The sequence below is a fragment of the Macaca thibetana genome, chromosome X (genome assembly GCF_024542745.1).
Source record: "Macaca thibetana thibetana isolate TM-01 chromosome X, ASM2454274v1, whole genome shotgun sequence".
Lineage (NCBI taxonomy): Eukaryota > Metazoa > Chordata > Mammalia > Primates > Cercopithecidae > Macaca > Macaca thibetana.
Window position 1 is genome coordinate 90,785,032 of NC_065598.1, and position 6,000 is coordinate 90,791,031.

The 6,000-nt window shown below is 43.3% G+C and overlaps 1 pseudogene; it reads left to right on the forward strand.

Moving 5' to 3' along the window:
• Positions 1-46: 46 nt before the first annotated feature.
• Positions 47-5,524, forward strand: LOC126945944 (homeobox protein NANOG-like; annotated as a pseudogene).
• The last annotated feature ends 476 nt before the right edge of the window (positions 5,525-6,000 follow it).

The window sequence follows — 6,000 nt, forward strand, 5'->3', positions numbered from 1 at the left end:
ACCTCTTAAATTTTTTTCTCCTCTTCCTCAGTACCAACAGGAGTGTGGATCCAGCTTGTCCCCAAAGCTTGCCTTGCTTGGAAGCATCCGACGGTAAAGAATCTTCACCTATGCCTGTGATTTGTGGGCCTGAAGAAAACCATCCATCCTTGCAAATGTCTTCTGCTGAGATGCCTCACACGGAGACTGGTAAGAAAAAAATTTATCCTTGAAAGGCCAAGTTACTTAAGGGAAAAGAGAAGGAGAGAGGGTTGAGGGATCATTTCCCTCTTGAGCAATGATAGACCATTATTATAAGCAAGTGTTATTATCAACTAATCCTCTGGAAACCCCTCTTTCAATTGTAACTTGGTGGCACCTGCCCTTTGACCATGTCCCAAGTCTCAGGAGTGTGCACTGAGTTGAAGGACACAGAATTTGGCAGTTGAACAGTATGTAGTAAATTTGAGAACCTATGGGCTTAGGCATGGTGGAAACAAAAAAGTATCATTATAGTTAAATGAAGGTGATGCGTACACCTTCACATAGCACTGGACACGCAGCTATAGAAGATGTTACTGCTAATTAACCAGAAGACCTAACATCATAGCTCAGGGACGAGCATGATGTTTTTGTTTTGCCAAAAATGGCATGGCAGATCACGATGAGATTTCTGTAATTAATATATAATTTGTGTAATTCTTTCTACGTCACTAACGGCTGGCTCTTCTCCATTCTCTGGGTTTGTGGATGTTACTGGGCAGCTCTGAGTTTGGGAGCACCTCCCATGTTGACTTCTAAGTCCTGGGAAGTGTTGACCCAACTTTACGGTAAAGATAATTCTAGAAAGTTTAATCTACTGACAGTCAAACAGAACGTAGCTAGAAGTCCAGTTTGCCTCCAAAACCTGTGCTAGTACTCAGGCTTCTGACTGGCAGCTGCAAGGAGTGAGGGATACTTGGGATACTCATTAAGCCGCTACCACTTTTTTGAAAAATCAATTTTTCAGTAGTTTTCAAAAACTTAAGAATGAACCAACTTTACCAAGAATGCCATTGGTAACACTGACACTGTAAAATAGCTTAAAAAGTGCATTTATATTTTGACTACTGTTGTAAAGAGTAGGTTGTGGAAAAGGAATAAGTAAACACGATTGCTATATTTGAACCTTAGATTTGAATATCACCCTGCTTTTCTCTTTTTGAGAATCACGGACTCGCTCTGTCACCCAGGCTGGAGTGCAATGGTATGACCATGGATCACTGCAGCCTCTACCCTGGGCTCAAGTGATCCTCTTGCCTCAGCCTCCCAAGTACTAGGATGAGAGGCGTGTGTCACTATACCCAGCTAATTTAAAAATTCTTTTTGTAGAGACAGCGTCTCACTTTGTAGATGGTCTTGAACTCCTGACCTCAAGCGATCCTCCACCCTCAGCTTCCCAAGTCACTGGGATTACAGGCATTGACCCACCCCGTGTTGCTATTCACCCAGTTTTTCAAAACTTTGCATTAATGTTCTTGTCTTTATAATTTTCTTCTTTTTTTTTGAGACAAGGTCTTACTGTTGCCCAGGCTGGAGTGCAGTGGCGTGATCTCGGCTCACTGCAACCTCCGCCTCCCAGATTCAAGTGATTCTCCTGTCTCAGTCTCTCGAGTAGCATGGATTACAGGCACATGCCACCACGCCCGGCTAATTTTTGTATTTTTTAGTAGGGACGTGGTTTCGCTATGTTGGCCAGGCTGGTCTCAAACTCCTTACCCCAACTGATCCACCTGCCTCGGCCTCCCAAAGTGCTGGAATTACAGGCATGAGCCACCGTGCCTGGCCACCTTTATAATTTCAGATGTTAAAAATAACAGTGCTGGGTTTGGGAATGAGCAAGTGGGCGTGTTTTCTTTAGCACACATCAAGTGACTGTTTATATAGCTAGCTAATATTTAGGATTTTCCCCAATTCTAATCATTAGTTGAAAGGCTTCCTCTGCTTTTCAGAGCTCCTTGCAAGAGATTGTGAATTTTGCTGTTTTAGAGCCTGTCCATTTGTTCTGTGACTACAGGTTAGAATTGAGAGATAAACACTGGGAAAACTAGGTATTCATTTCTAGTTACAAAATCAGTATATGCCAGGCCCTATGTTAGAGAATTTCAGTTGGTTACCTCATTTAAATAAATAAATAAAAATTTTTGGAGATGAGGTCAGAGCTGGTAAACGGAAGGCCTGGATGGAAACAGAAACTTATCTAAATTCACATATCATGCTGGTCGTAGCATTAAGAACTGGGCAGTCAGTCGCTGGGTTTTTATTTTTTTGAGACACAGTCTCACTCTGTCGCCCAGGCTAGAGTGCAGTGGCAAGATCTCGGCTCACTGCAATCACTGCCTCCCGGGTTCAAGTGATTCTTCTGCCTCAGCCTCCCCAGTAGTTGGGATTACAGGCATGTGCCACCACTCCTGGCTAATTTTTGTAATTTTTAGTCGACATGGGGTTTCACCATGTTGGCACACTGGTCTTGAACTCTTGATCTCAAGTGATCTGCCCACCTTGGCCTCCCAACGTGTTGGGATTACAGGCGTGAGCCATCACACCTGGCTGAGGTGCTGGTTTTATAGAATCCCCAGAATCATGTCATTTAAGCAATCATGTAGGTGTTGATGAAGACCATAAACAGAGAGTGATTTAGGGTGAGATACAATAGGTGAAAATTGGTGGATCTCTATTCTGACCTATTAACACCCAGTGTAGGGGCTTTTGAGCATCAGTTTAAAGTAAAAAGTGGTAGCGCCGGCCCGGTGCGGTGGCTCACGCCTGTAATCTCAGCACTTTGGGAGGCCGTGGCAGGTGGATCACGAGGTCAGGAGTTCGAGACCAGCCTGACCAACATTGAGAAACCCTGTCTCTACTAAAAATACAAAATTAGCCGGGCGTGATGGTGCATGCCTGTAATTCCAGCCCCTCCGGAGGCTGAAGCAGGAGAATCGCTTGAACCTGGGAGGTGGAGGTTGTGGTGAGCGGAGATTGTGCCATTGCACTTCAGCCTGGGCAACAAGAGCGAAACTCCATCTAAAAAAAAAAAAAAAAGTGGTATTGCCGCTTAGCAATGCATTGGCCACCGTTGTAGATCTCTCCCAACGCAGTCTATTATATACAAAATGGAGATACTGATAAGACTTCTTGGATTAATACTGTATAAAGCTTGCAAAAGTGCCAGGGCTGGTTAAGAAGTTGCTTCTTATTACTTAGATCTGGGTTTCTGGGAATTATCAAAGTACTTTGAAAACACTTTTTTTTAACAGGATATTTTAATATTTGAAAAAAGTTTTAGACAAAAGTGTCCTTTTATTTGTTCCCAACAGTCTCTCCTCTTCCTTCCTCCATGGATCTTCTTATTCAGGACAGCCCCGATTCTTCCACCAGTCCCAAAGGCAAACAACCTACTGCTGCAGAGAATAGTGCCACAAAAAAGGAAGACAAGGTCCCGGTCAAGAAACAGAAGGCCAGAACTGTGTTCTCTTCCGCCCAGCTGTGTGTACTCAATGATAGATTTCAGAGACAGAAATACCTCAGCCTCCAGCAGATGCAAGAACTTTCCAACATCCTGAACCTCAGCTACAAACAGGTAGGCTTGTTTTGTTGTTGCAATGAGGTGAACAAAAATTAGACTGATTTGTATGGCTAAGATCTCTGTGGATGCACATAGATAGACGTGTGTTCTATGTGTCAGCACATCGCCTTCTGCAAATAATTTAAGTATGACGATGAAATGCTTTTGTAACTTTCTTCACCTCTTTCTTTCCTTAAATATTCTGTGAATGTGTCATTTAACCACTTTCCTGCACAGACCAATATTCTGAAAATCTTTCCAACGTTTCCTTAAGAAAAAAAGAAGTATATAACTCCACTTTCCAGGTTAGGAGGAGAATCCCTAACTCACACTTGTTCTCATTAAAATACAAACTTTTTTTTTTCATTTTTTTTCTTTCTGCCAGCAACCTCCAGCTTGTTTTGTTTTTATCTGTGTGCATTTGCTTACTAATAAGTCTAATCATTTTTCATTATTTATTGGCCATTTTCTTTCATTAATTGGCTTATCCTCTTCCAGCCTTTATTTCCTTTTTTTCTCTTGTTTATTTTTGAGATGGAGTCTCATTCTGTCGCCCAGACTGGAGTGCAGTGGCCTCATAATGAGACATCATAATGACATTAGCATTACTTTGGCTGGTTTAAGTACAAATGAATGAAACCTCCACCTCCTGGGTTCAAGGGATTCTCCTGCCTCAGCCTCCCAAGTAGCTGGGATTACAGGTGTCCTCCAGGACCTGGCTAATTTTACTGTATTTTTTAGTAGAAATGGGGCTTCACCATGTTGGCCAGGCTGGTTTTCAACTCCTGACCTCAAGTGATCCACCTGCCTCGGCCTCCTAAAGTGCTAGGATTACAGGCGTGAGCCACTACACTTGGCCCTTGCCTTTATTTTCTATCCAAAATGTTCATTTCTCTCTTTTTTTCTGAAACACTCTGGTTCTGTTGTCACCCAGCTGGAGTGCAGTGATGCAATCTCAGCTCACTGCAACCTTAACTTCTCAGGTGCAAGCGGTCCTCCCACCTCAGCCTCCTGAGAAGCTGGGACCACAGACGTGCAGCATTACACCTAGCTAATTTTTTGTATTTTTGTAGAGATGGTGTTTCCTCATGTTGGCCATCCTGTACCGAACTCCTGGGCTCAAGCAATCTGCCCGCCTTGGCCTTCCAAAGTGTTGGGATTACAGGTGTGAGACATGGCGCCTAGCCAGGAATAAAAGTTAGCAATATACTTTGATTCAAAATACATCTGTATTACTAATATTTTACAATTTCTGTCATTTTTCCCTGCAGGTGAAGACCTGGTTCCAGAACCAGAGAATGAAATCTAAGAGGTGGCAGAAAAACAACTGGCCAAAGAATAGCAATGGTGTGACTTAGGTAACAGGAAACTTTATTCTGTTCTTTCCTTTCAGTGATCCTTCAATCTTGTCCATCTCTGAAACACAACTCCAGTCACAGACAGTTCTGGTTGCCCTTGTACCCTTTCTGTTAATCCCTCCTTCTCTTTCAGAAGGCCTCAGCACCTACCTACCCCAGCCTCTACTCTTCCTGCCACCAGGGATGCCTGGTGAACCCGACTGGGAACCTTCTGACGTGGAGCAACCAGACCTGGAACAATTCATCCTGGAGCAACCAGACCCAGAACATCCATTCCTGGAGCAACCACTCCTGGAACGCTCAGACCTGGTGCACCCAGTCCTGGAACAATCAGGCCTGGAACAGTCCCTTCCTATGTATAACTGTGGAGAGGAATCTCTGCAGTTCTGCTTGCAGTTCCAGCCAAATTCTCCTGCCAGTGACTTGGAGGCTGCCTTGGAAGCTGCTGGGGAAGGCCTTAATGTAATACAGTAGATGACTAGGTATTGTAGTACTCCACAAACCGTGGATTTATTCCTAAACTACTCCACGAACATGCAACCTGAAGTTGTGTGAAGATGAGTGAAATTGATATTACTCAATTTCAGTCTGGGCACTTGCTGAACCTTCTCCCCCCCTCCCCTCCCTGATATAATTTTTCTTGTTTGGAAACCACATGGGCTGGGTTCCACTATGCCTATCCAGCCTAATCAGAGAGGTTTCTTTCTTTCTTTTTTTTTTTTTTTCCTATTGGATCTTCCTGGAGAAAAGGCATTTTAATAGCCTTGGCTGCTAAAGACAACTTGATACTAGCTGTCTCTGGCTATAGATAACTAGATCTAATACTAGTTTGGGTACTTTTAGGGTTTAGAATCTAACCTCAAGAATAAGGAAAAAAAAATAATAAGAAATGAAAGTACAAATTGGTGTGATGAAAATATATTCCTATTGTTTGGAATTGGGAGGCTTTGCCTATTTTTTAAAAAACTCTACTGAGGCCGGGCGCGGTGGCTTATTCCTGTAATCCCAGCTCTTTGGGAGGCCAAGGGAGGTAGATCACCTCCGGTTAGGAGTTCGAGACCA